The sequence below is a fragment of the Camellia sinensis genome, chromosome 1 (genome assembly GCF_055761805.1).
Source record: "Camellia sinensis isolate YWXY chromosome 1, ASM5576180v1, whole genome shotgun sequence".
In the NCBI taxonomy this organism is placed as follows: Eukaryota; Viridiplantae; Streptophyta; class Magnoliopsida; order Ericales; family Theaceae; genus Camellia; species Camellia sinensis.
The window spans coordinates 96,010,107-96,023,208 of record NC_138961.1 but is presented as its reverse complement, the minus strand read 5'-3'; the positions used below and the strand labels follow the sequence as shown (position 1 = coordinate 96,023,208).

Below are 13,102 nucleotides of genomic sequence, written 5' to 3'. Positions count from 1 at the left end.
CTATGTCTTTGATCATAGGGTCTGTATCTGTTCCCATCCCGCTGCTGGAAGTGATTCCCTCCAGAAGTTTCTCCGACCTTGGCCTTCCCTTCTTTAAACTGCTTCTCTTTTTCCTCATACTTTAGTGCCAAGTCAAGAACCCTATCAAACGGTTCAGCATCAAAGGGAATAAGGGACTAGACAGGTAATGATTCAATCCCTTAATAAACTTCTCATTCTTCTTCTTCAGCGTATCGATCAAGTAAGGGGCATAACGGGACAACTCATTAAACTTGGTGACATACTTGATCACTGTTCTACCCCCTTGAGTCAATTTCGAAAATTCATCACTCAGTTGAGACCGAATAGCAGCAGGAACAAACTTCCGGTCAAAACGAATCTTGAAATCTTCCCAAGTCAAAGTCGTCAAGTCTACAGCCTCCTTCCACGAGTTCCACCAAAATAGGGCTGCTCCCTCAAGCTGATGTGTCGCCAGCTCCTATTTTTGGACCTCGGTGAGCTGCATACGACCAAACACCATCTCACATCTCTGAACCCAAGCGTCAGCTGCAATAGGTCCTCCATCTCCAGAGAATTTTTGGCCTCCCAAAGAACCAAAGTCTTTGTTTCTCTTCGCAAAGGGATCTCCCTGCTGGCCTTGATTATTGTTCTGCACAACCTGAAGTAATTGAGCCATCATCTCTCCCACATTAACCTGCACCATATGGGTTGCCTCGGTAGCAGTCGCCGTTGCTGCTGCCGTTGCCGCTGCCGCTGCGTTAGCAGCTGTTCCTTCCCCTATGCCATTGGACTCAGCGCTTCTCAAATTATACCTTCCAGCTATCACCTTCAAGTTAACACACAAAAAGAATTCGTTCATGAACACTTAGAATAAATTCAACCACCAACCTAAACCAGCTAATCCATGTTTCCACAATCCGAGGATCACCTAAACTCTCACAAGTCTAGGGTAACCTAGAGCTCAAATACCAAACTGTCACGCCCCAAAATTTGGACAATTAAATATTAAATTAGGACTAAACCCCAATTAATATTCCATCATCCACATCCTAGGGGTGAAACAAAAAAACTAAAATGCCAACCAAACCATCCACCATAAATTCATAACTAACAATTACCTCAATATTAAGGTAGCAACAACTAGTCAAAACAACTTAAATAAAGTACGGTTACAAACCATGCCAAATTATTCCAATACCAAAGTCATAAAAAAAAAATAATAATAATAATAAATACATAAACTACTAACAAGCCTAAGCTAAAAAAAAACAAAAGAATTCCAAGAGATATGCCCAAAAACTTTAGTTACTTCTCGTCACTACCATAGCCTCAACTAATCCTGCAAAGGAAGCTCAGCTGCGCTCAAACAGAACGCACCCGAGTTGCCAAGAGACAAAACGGGTCAGTATACGGGTATACTGGTATGAGTACAAGATTTAACACCCATGTGTCCACCAGACATAGACAAAAATAAATTTAATTCTTATCACGGGACAAGACAAGTAGTTCCAACCGTACCGAGACGAATAGATAGTTTCTCGAGATATATACGATGGCATTTAGTTTCTTGTCCGTACACAACGAAATATAAATTGATTATAGAATAGACAAAATAGAAATAAAAAAAATATGATGGGTCAGCCCTACATAAAAAGTTAGTAAGACCCACCATCCTGCAAAACAAATAAAGTTAATATAATTTAATTATAAGTATCTTATTAAAAATATATATAAAATTACACCGTTTCATACTTAAACAATTCGAATTGATCAAAACTCATAGAACCAAAGTTATACAGAATCAAATTTCCTATAAGACAACGCGAATGAATTTAACAGAAACTGAACAGGTTAAGAGAAAAATTTGATATAAAAATCTAGACAGAACTCAATCGAAAAATCTAAAGCTGAAAATGAACCAAAACTGCCCTAAGCTCATTTTTTTCGAAAACTTTCAAAACACGAAAAGTGTGCAGAATAATGTTTTACTTCAGTTTACGCGAAACTAATAAAAATGAGCTCGTTTCGTGGGTTAAAACAGCCTCTAAAATCTGCCTTGCTAAAATGAATCAAACCAACAATAATCAAGATCATCCGATTATAAGTTCTAATCGATCTTTTTAATAAAAAGCTAAAACACAAAAGTTGTCTAGAATCACATATATATACTTCTGTTCAAATTTCATAATTTATCAAGATCGTTTACTATTTTTTTTATCATGTACATATCAGTACCATACACACTATACTAATAAATTCATAATTAAATTCTTTGTTCCTTAACTCCACCACTTCGGCCCTCCCGTTCCGGCCTACACATATATCCCATGTGCCTCCCGTATACCTAACACCACTCCGAAGCCAAACTTGCACGGGGATATCGTCCCGAGTTTGACTCACACTCCCCGGATGGTTAGCATATACGTACGCGCGCAAATCAAAGCACTCGTCTACTCATGAGAACGAGACAACAATATATATATACTCAACATCTCACACATGAGAATAAACATAACAATGCCGAGCCTAAGGCATTCAAATAAATCTCATAATCCTCACTTTTTTTATACACTCTTTCTCACCATCACTCAAATAAAACAACAATCCATGGAGTCATGGTGGAGTATAAGGAATTTATCTATGGATTCCTAATTAATTTTAATAAAACAACAATCCATAGAGTCATGGTGGAGTATAAGGAATTTATTTATGGATTCCTAATTAATTTTGATTTCATATAACCATATTAATTTTTGTTTCATATAACCATGAGGGTGATTACAATCATAAAATAAATCCACATAAAAATTCTAAATCTGACATACACAATTAATCAAAATAATTAAAATCAATCAATCAACTAAAAACCCTAAACTTTACCTACACAACTAATCAAAGTAATTAAAATCAATCAATCATCTATAAACCCTAAATCGTACATCCACAACTAATCAAAATAATTAAAATTAATCTATCATCTTTATGTAAAAACAAAATCAAACTAACATCAAACAAATAAAAAAATAAATAAATAAATAAAACAAAGAATTAAACATAGATCAAGGGAAGTGGGTTTTGTACTCACAATATTATTTTGAAGATCAAAGAAATATTTAGAAGATTTATGAAGTCACCAAAACAAAATCCTAATCTTTTCTTCCTTTTCCCCCTTTCTTTCTTGGCGTCCCTCACTTTTCTCTCTCTCTCTCTCTCTCTCTCTCCCACGGCTGCCTTCACCTTGCAAATTCACTTTTCTTTTCTTTGATTTTCCTGATCCATAATCTAACCTAATTCACTTTATATAATATTATACTAAAACCTAATCCTATTAGAACTTAATCAATTATTATAATATATTATATTATATACTACAACATAATTATAATATATATAACTATAAATATAAGATAATATATATATATATATATACCTATATATATAACACCTCCTTTTTTTTATAACAAATATAAATATATAAATATTTAGATTAATTATATATAATTAAATAACAAATTAAATTAATTAATCACCACATTAAATTCATTAAATATCACATTAAATATTCATGTGACCACACAATTAATAAAGTCAAAAATAAAATAAGATAATAATAATCATAATAATAAATAAATGACTTAAGAAAATTAGGGTCGCTACAACCCACCCTCCCATGATCCCATAAATAATCCCATGAATGATCTGATGATCCCACCTTTCTTCTTTTTTTTTCTTTTTTTTTTATTTTCTGCCCTTTGATTTTCCTCTTAATTTATTTAATTTTTTTTTCTTTTTTTTTATTTATTTTTATTTACACCGTACTTTCAGGCACGAGTATACACTAGTTATATTATATCACATCATATCATATATAAATTTGTGTATATTAACACACATGTGTCAAAGTCTATATTGGCCATGTGTCATTGTTATTTATTTGCTCTATCTTATTAATTATTTTTCTCCTTGTTGTTTTTTAATTTTCATTTATCTTTATTATTCCTCTACTTGCATTTATTTATGAGAGTGAGGAAATAAAAGAATTTTCATAACTAAAGTAATTATTGTTGATGGTAAGTACTTTCTAAAATATATTTTTGAAAAAAAATATATAAATAAATAAATAATGCCTTAAAGTTGTGGAAATGTTTTAGCAAAATACTTCCTAAAATGTTCGAAGGAAAAAATGAAATTAGTACAAAAGATTGTGCTTTAAAACAAAAAGGAAAAAAATTGTAAAACTAAAACTGAAAATGAAAATTAAAAAAAAAAACTAAATTAAAATTTAATTTAATTTAATTTAGTTTTTTTTTAAAAAAAAAAAAAACTAAAGGACCAATGCCTGGTGTGTTTCAATTATAGTAGTTGTCATAACGAATTTTTGTTTACTATTACCATTTTGATCATTGTTTGCATATAATAATAAGTAAATTTATTGTTTTCATTCCAACTTGAATACGTTCATATGTGCATTTAACAAATTAAATTACATTTATTATATGCATGCATTCTGAAACTTAAATCATTCATAAATTTCAAACAAATATCACTTTTGAGTTTGTGTCATTTTGAGTCTATGTGATATAAATAATTATTTGCATGACTACTAAAAAGTTAAACATGAGCATGATTTGGATTTGTTAGGTACGGTTCTATGAAATTTGAAATCAAATTGAATCATAAAAATGTGGATACTAAATCAAACCAAACCATTAAAATACGATTTGATTCAATTTTGAACCACAGGGTTTTTAAAATCCGTGTCATACAAAATATTGCTCCCAATCTAATAATTATTTTTTCTCTAAAATAAAATATAATAATTGATTAAAGATTGTTTAAAATTAATTTTATCACTATATAATAATGAAGCTTTTGAAAGTAAAGGGTTACCACTTGCATATATTTGATATATGAGTGTTTACGGTAAGTAATAACTTATATTTGTAGTATATCATGGATGCATTATCCATAATGTTTAAAATATCAAAAAAAATGGAGCAAGGAGCATGGCAAACTGTGTTTAGGAGAAGACATGGAAAAAGTGACTTGAGATCAAGAGGCGGTATGCATACTGTGTTCATAGACAACATCCCATATTCTATGCATCCAAAATGACTTTTCCATCTATTCACAAATTTTGGAATAGTTAAGGATGTCTTTATTCCAAGCAAAATGAGGAAAACATCAGGGTCAAGATTTGGATTCGTATGGTACGATTGCCCAGTAGCAGTTGAGAAGGCTATCCAATGAGAAGGCTATCCAAAAAGCCAACCGAGCATGGTGTGATGATGAAGTGTTGAAAGTAAAGAAAGTTGAGTTTGGTAAGGAGCATGATAAAAACAAAGATAGAGTTGACACTCATCTTCAAGTACCACTGAGAGCAGTGGGGGTAAGGATGTCAACTATTACAAGCAATGTAAGGAGAATGCCATATGCCAAAGCACTTAAAGGTGGGTATGATCCAAAAGAAAAGGCAGTAGTTTTGAAAGCAGAGGAGTATGGAAATAGATGGATGTACACCAATGCTGTGGCAAAACTATGGCTGAAATACTGCAGTGGTAAACTCAAAGAGGAGTTGCTAATCAGAGGTGTGAAGGACGTTCAAGTGAAGGAGGGGGATGAAAGAATAGTGTACCTATTATTCCCCTCACTAGAAGAAAGGATAAGTAGCATGAAGGTTATACATGGGTGGATCTATGAATGGTGTGAATCAATTATGGAATGGAAAAAAGGAATGAAGAATGAGTTTGAAAGATATGTTTGGATATTTTGTTCTGGAGTCCCTCATAATCTTTGGAACACACCCAACTTTCTAAACATTAGTCAGATTTTGGGTGAAGTGGTGGAATTAGATAAGAATATATCTGATTTGGCTTCTCTGGAATGGGGTAAGATGAGAATCCTTATATCACAGGTGGAGTCTATTAATAATATTATTCATTTGGAATGTCGAGGTTGCCTCTATCTAGTTTGGGCGTGCGAAGATGTTAAGCTCAACCACACATATCAAGGCTATAGTCTAAGCACCCAAAGAACCACTGAATCTAGCAAGGGCATTATCAATGAAGACCAAAGCTCAAAGAATCACAGAGGAAGGAACGAAGAAGAAGATAATATGGCAGGTGCAGAGGGTGACCTGGCGATCCATGATGGTGCTCTACATAGTGATAAGGAAGTAGCCTGCAAGGAGGGAAGTGTGGTACACCAAGGAAATGATTACCTATCTATCTCAACAGTAAGTGAGTCCTGCAGTCTTGTAGGGAATAGAGATGGGGGCAGCCATTGCACAATGGCCGAAGGAAGCCTGCAAAGAAATTTGAATCACAGTTCTGATAGGGGAAGCAAAAGATGTGTAGGTGTTTTAGTCTTTGATGGACCTATAAGAAGCCTTAGTAGGAATCCATCTCCACAGCCCAATATTAATTTAGAAGTAGTTTTGGATCAAGCCCAATTTGATGGTCTTTTGAATGGAATTAATTTGGGCATGTCTAAAACAACTGGGCTGGACCATGGCAATAGTAGTGGTGTGGAGGTGCATAACAAGATTGTGGAGATTCTTGATTAACCACATTTGGAAGTCCAGATGGTAAAGGATAAGGGCATTGTTGTTGTCACAAATGAAAGGAAAAGTCAAAGAAATCAAGACATACACACCAAGAAGTCAATAAAAGGTAAAGAGAGCAGGGGAAAAAAAGGAAAAACCAGAGAAAATTAGTGATGAAATCTGGGTTTCAAAGAGGGGCCATTTTTAGAGCTGCTGCTGCTGATGCTGCTGCAATTTCTTCTTCTTTGTCTTATAACAGCAGCTCAAGCAGTGAAAACAAATTATTTTTGGAGGCACAAGCTGCCATACAGCTTGGGAAAGAGTTGGGCATAGATTTTGAAGGCAAAGATGATGAAGTTATAAAGAAAATTATTGAAATGGAAGAGAAGGACATGGAGCAAGCTGCTGAAAAGAGCAATGGTGCTGGGGCTTAGAATAGCATCAAGGGAGGCTCAAGAGTAAAAAAATATTTTTATGAAGACTCTTTCTTGGAACATTAGAGGGCTTGGCATGCCTGAGAAGAGGTGAAAAGTCAAAGAAGCTATCAAAGAAAGAAAAGTGGACATGGTGCTGTTGTAGAAAATAAAAAAGGCAAATGTTTCAAAGCTGTTTGTGAAATCTCTCTGGCCTTATGATCTAGTTGGCTACATAAATGTAGATGCTGATAGGAGTGCTCGAGATCTGCTTTGTGTGTGGAGGCCTGAAATTTTCTTCTTAGCTGACTGCTGTTGTACCAGGAATTTCATCATATTATCAGGTACCTTATTTAACAGTTTGGAGTGTGTGATTGTGAATGTATATGTATCTAATGATGTGATTGATAGGAGGAAATTATGTGCATCTTTGATCAATATTAAGGCTGCTTTTCCCCAAACCTTGGTGTGTAAGGGGGACTTTAATGAAACAAAATCACTAGAGGAAAGGAAAGGTTGTGTAAGAAGGGATAGGGGAATGGCAGATTTTGGTAATTTCATAAGCAGACTGGCTTTGATTGATATCCCTATGTTGGGAAGGAAATATACATGGTGTAATTCCATGGAAGGTAAGAGATGGAGTAGGTTAGATAGGTTCCTTGTTAGCCCGGAATGGTTGGGGTGGTTTAGTTACAAACTTTGGGGTCTTCCTAGATCCATCTCAGATCACTATCCATTATCATCATGGAGGATGAGAGACATTGGGGCCCAAAGCCTTTTAGATTCATCAATGCATGGACATCTCCCCCTTCTTTCCTGCATGAAGTGAAAAAAGCATGGGAGGGTACTCAAGTAGATGGTTGGGCAGGGTACAAACTAAAAACCAAATTAAACGAACTTAAACAAGGTTTAAAGAAGTGGAACATTGAAGTGTTTGGGAATATAGACTTTAAACTGAAACAAGTTTAAGAAAAATTACATGCCCTGGATTGAACTGCTAAGAGTAGAAATATGGATGAAGATGAAGGCAGGAGGAAAAGAGAGGTGGGGGAAGAAGTATGAAAGCTCAGAAAGATGATGGAAAGAATTTGGCTACAGAAGTCAAGGCTGAATTGGAACTTAAAGGGAGATAAAAACACTAAATTTTTTCACATCATAGCTACAAAAAGATAGAATATTAATGCAATTGACTCTATGATAGTGAATGGGGCAGTAGTGAAGCATCCTATGGAGGTGAAACAAGCTATGTATGATCACTTCAGGTTAAGCTTTAATGAGCAATGGCATTATAGACCCAAGCTACTGGGCCCATTTAAAGTGATCCAACAGAGCCAGCATTTCAATAGTTTGGAAGTGGCATTTTCTGAAGATGAAATTTGGGCTGCCGTTACAGATTGTGATGGCAACAAGACACTTGGTCCTAATAGGTTTAACATGACCTGCTATCAAAAAGGGTGGAAATTCATGAAAGGTGATATCTTCACTTTCTGCAGGAATTTTATATCAACAGTAGTTTGGTTGGGGGTTTAAATAGTTCCTTCATTACTTTGGTCCCAAAAAAAGACAACCATTCAAGCATCCAAGACTACAGGCCCATTAGTCTTATAAACTCCACATATAAAATTCTTTCCAAGGTTCTTACCAATAGATTGAAAAGAGTTCTCCATGTTGTTATAGATAATTCCCAATCTGCATTTCTAGGGGGAAGAAATATTTTGGATGGTATATTGATAGCTAATAAGGTGCTGGGCTGGTGGAAGAAGTATAGAAGAAAGGGCTTGATATTGAAATTGGATTTCCAAAAAGCATATGACACAGTAAATTGGAACTTTCTTATTCAAATGCTATCCAACTTTGGTTTTGGTGCTAAGTGGGTAACTTAGATCCATACTTGTATTTCTTCAACTAAAGTTTTTGTGTTCGTAAATGATTCACCCACACCTAAATTTTGCCCTCAAAAAGAGCTAAGGCAAGGTGATCCAATATCACCTTTCCTATTTAATGTGGTGGCTGAAGGCTTAAACTTGTTACTTACATGAGCAAAAGAGTTGGGCTTGGTTAAAGAGATAACCATTGGTTTCAATAGCATTAATATCTCTCATCTCCAGTTTGCGGATGACACAATTATTTTCTGTGAAGCTGAGTGGCCTGTTAATTGTGAAGAAATACTTAGATGCTTTGAGATTATTTCTGGGTTAAGGATCAACTTTCACAAGAGTGTTGTATGTGGTGTAGGCATTCATGATGATATTGTGCAAAATTTTGCTTCAAGATTGAATTGTACCTGCCAGAAGCTCCCTTTGAAGTATCTTGGAATGCCACTGGGGGCCAACCCATCAAGAAGAGCAACATGGATGCCTGTGGTGGAGAAATTTAAGAAGAAACTAACAGGTTGGAAAAGGAGGTTGTTGTCCTTTGTAGGTAGAGCCACACTAATCAAATATGTACTATCCTCACTACTTGTTTATTACATGTCCTTGTTTAGGTTGCCTCGAAGTGTGGGAAAAAAGATTGATAAGATTCAAGCAGCTTTCCTATGGGGAGATTTTGAGGTGGAAAAGAAAGTCCACCTAGTGAAATGGAAGGATCTAACCAAGGCTAAAAAGTAAGGAGGGTTGTGGATTAGAAACTTAAGTGTTGTAAACAATAGCTTGCTTGCTAAGTGGTGGTAGAGATTTGGGATGGAAGACAACTCATTATGGAAACAGCTCATCTGCATAAGTACAAGTCAAAGGGAGGTAGATGGTTTCCTTTTCATGTGGAGGCAAATAACATTTCAAGATTGTGGAGTGACATTCTACTTGTTAATGAATCTAACAGTAGCCTGCTCAACCATTATTTGCACAATACTGAAATCAAGATTGGCAATGGTGAAAGACTTAGTTTCTAGGTTTATAATTGGATGGGCACCACTTGTTTGAAGTCAATTTCCTAGATTATACTACTTATCAGTGGAAATAGGCATGTCCTTGTATATGCAGTGGTCAAGGGCCAGAAATCAAAATAGCTGGGCATTCAATTTCAAAAGACCCTTATTGGCTTGGGAAGAAGATGAACTACAGAGACTTCATGATGTTCTAGGAGAGGGTCCTCAATTGAGATTGGATTCTGATGATTGTCTTTTGTGGAAAGCTGATCCTCTAGGTATTTTCAGAGTTAAAGACGCTATTATCTGGTGTGAATCATCTAATGGTCCTGCTCTAAAACTTCCTGACTTGATCTGGCACAATCCCTCTCCACCTAAGGCCCAATTTCTCTCTTCATTTATAGTGATCCCGATTTTTCCCCCATCGGTTAGTATATTCTAGACTTAGGTTTTGTGGTGTTGGTTGTTGTATATATCTTGTTTTCATCCTTTAATTCTTTGTGTTCGAGTTTTGGGATGTGTTAGGCAGGTTTGTTTCAAGTTGGTAGTGAGTTTAAACCAATAGTTCCTGCCCAGAATTTTGTTTCTTCACTCGAGCGAGGCTTTTGTCGCTCGAGCGAGCTCTGTGTTTTAGTTCCTTCGCTCGAGCCAGGGTTCCTTCGCTCAAGCGAGAGTTGAGTGGTGTGTCTGGTGGCTCAAGCGAGAAGTCTTGCGCTCGAGCTTGCGTCTGCGTCTAGTTTTGGACTTGAAGGTTGCATTTCTTGGCTCGAGTGAGCTTTCCTTCGCTCAAGCGAGTGAGGACTATGCTTTGGGTTTCTTCGCTCGAGCGAGCTTTTCTTTGCTCGAGCGTGCTTCTGGGTTGCAGACCTGAAGCTTCGAATTGTTGGCTCGAGCGAGGCTTTCTGCGCCCGAGCGAGGTTTCTTTGTGTCTGGTCGCTCGAGCGACCATTCCTTCGCTCGAGCGAGCCTCGAATATATCAATTGGCAGCAGCGGGTTACACTTCACTTTTTCATCATCTTCTTTACTCGAGCGACCATTCCTTCGCTCGAGCGAGCCTCGAATATATCAATTGGCAGCAGCGGGTTACACTTCACTTTTTCATCATCTTTTTTACTCAAACCCTAGCCCCGGCTGCTCTTCTCTCTCTATACATCTTCTATCTAAGAATACACCTAGTTTTAGTGTGTTTCTATCCTAGTTCCTTTGTAAAAAATGTGGAGCTTGGTGTGGGCTTTGTTTCAATCTGAAAAAGTTGGTGTTTGGAGCATTTTGGATTTTCACCTTCAACTCCTTTGAGTCTCTTCTCTTGAGATAGGGATAACCTACTCCTTTCTATAGGTTTTGGCATAGATATTATGTATTTTGTATAAATGGTGGATTATGGTAATTTTGGAAAAGTTAGGGTTTGATTTGAGGTTATAAAAAGGGGTTTTTTCAAATGTTAAACTCCATGTGTATGTGAGACCTTGGAAAATGAAATTATTGTGGTTAAGTTGATGAAATTGAACCTTATGGTTGATATTTGAAAAAGGGGGAAAATGCCCTAATTATGTTGAATAATTAATTTAAATAATTAATTTGGGAAATTGTGTAATTGAGTTGAAATTCATGAAATTGGGAAGTTATGGGATTGAATGGTGTAGTTGGATTAGTTAATCACTCACCTATAAAAATGTTGATATTTTATCTGTTTGATAAATTTATATTCTGTTTAGAGATAACTACTTTGGGCTATCGGTGGAGGATAGTCTTAATTGTTGTAGACACTGTATGTTGATTAGGGAAAGCTAAAACTAATCACTTGGAATATGTCATTGAATATGACGGTTGGAATAATACATCGAATATGTGTATTGGTTGATCGTTGTATATGATAAGCGTTTAAATACATTGTATATGTATATTGTTTGGGAGGAGATAGGGGATGTACTCCATGGGATGAGATAGGGGATGGACTCCATTGATAACTAAGTTGGCCGGAATATCCAGGGTGAAAGTCCCGAAATCTTAATTACGTTTGCATAACGTAGATATTGGAAGTGTTTTTAATATGAGTTGTAGTCTCATTTGAATTGTTGATATTGGAAGTGTTTAAATATGAGCTGTAGTCTCATGGAAATTGTTTGGCTAGATAATGAGCCATGTTTATGAAGTTGAAATGGATAAGTAAAGGAATGTGAAATGGAACACGAATGTATTTGCCTTGGAACTGGGAAATGTTGTAAGTTGGTTTACAAGTGTTAACCTTTATTCGAATGCTAATGTTTTAGTTATTGCTCATATTTGGTTTAGTATATCTCTACTGGGTATTGGCTCACCCTATATGGGACATCATTTTCAGGTTCTGGTGATATACCACCTCCAAGGACATAGCTTGGGAGGCTTAGAGGCGGAAGACTTTTTGTTGTTATCTTTTTGGTATTACATGTAAATTCAAGCCAAGGGCTTATTTTGTAAAAAGAGTTAGAACTCTTCTTTTGTTGTAGCCAAGTGTTGACTTGAAAAGTTGTAAGCCCATAGGGCATTTACTTTTGATGTCAACATACTTTTGTATTAAATACTTTGATAAATGGAAATATGCTTTATTCTCTTATATCTATAGATGTCATGAATGTTGGGTTTATATGTATTTTTTTTAGGGCGTTACATGGTTAGTCTGGAAAGGGAGGCTAAAGACTTCAGATTATTTACATAGAATTGGCATCTTAAGTGATGAAGTTAGTAATGAGTGTGTGTTTTGTCATGCAGAGATTGAATCACTTAATCATGTTCTATTGATTTGCCCCTTTACTTGGAAAGTATGGTCCACCACAATCAAGTGGTGGGGTTTGCAATGGGCCTCCCTTAGTTCAGTGAACATGCTAATGCATTGGTGGATGGGTTGGATATATAGAAAAAGGGAGAAATAACTGTGGAGATTAGTTTTGATTGCTGGCTTGTGGTCCTTTTGGAAGTGCAGGAATGACTGCTTGTTTAATGAGTTGCAGCCTATTTGTGATAACCTCTGTGAGTTAATTAAAATTAGAGTGGCCCTTTGGATGAAAGCACATTCATTTGGGCAAGGGTATGCGGTAGATGAGTTTGTCTACAACATTCAACAAGTTAGAAGCTGCCTATAGTTCCTCTGTTGAGTCTGTATGCACTGCTTATGATCTGTTTGCTGCTGTCTACTGCTATGATCTGTTTGCTGTGATTTGTTGTGACATGTTTTGCACTGGTCTGCTGTGATCTGTTTGTTGCTGTGTAGTAGGGGTGGTGTCTTGGTCTTTGTTGTTTTT

At 35.9% G+C, this 13,102-nt stretch overlaps 1 long non-coding RNA gene across 1 annotated transcript; it reads left to right on the top strand.

Annotated features, from left to right (window-relative positions):
* The first annotated feature begins 6,703 nt into the window (after positions 1 to 6,703).
* On the top strand, positions 6,704 to 12,417 carry LOC145796086 (uncharacterized). Its single transcript, XR_014336808.1, has 2 exons — positions 6,704 to 7,301; positions 12,166 to 12,417. It is a non-coding gene; the product is annotated as an uncharacterized LOC145796086 (long non-coding RNA).
* The last annotated feature ends 685 nt before the right edge of the window (positions 12,418 to 13,102 follow it).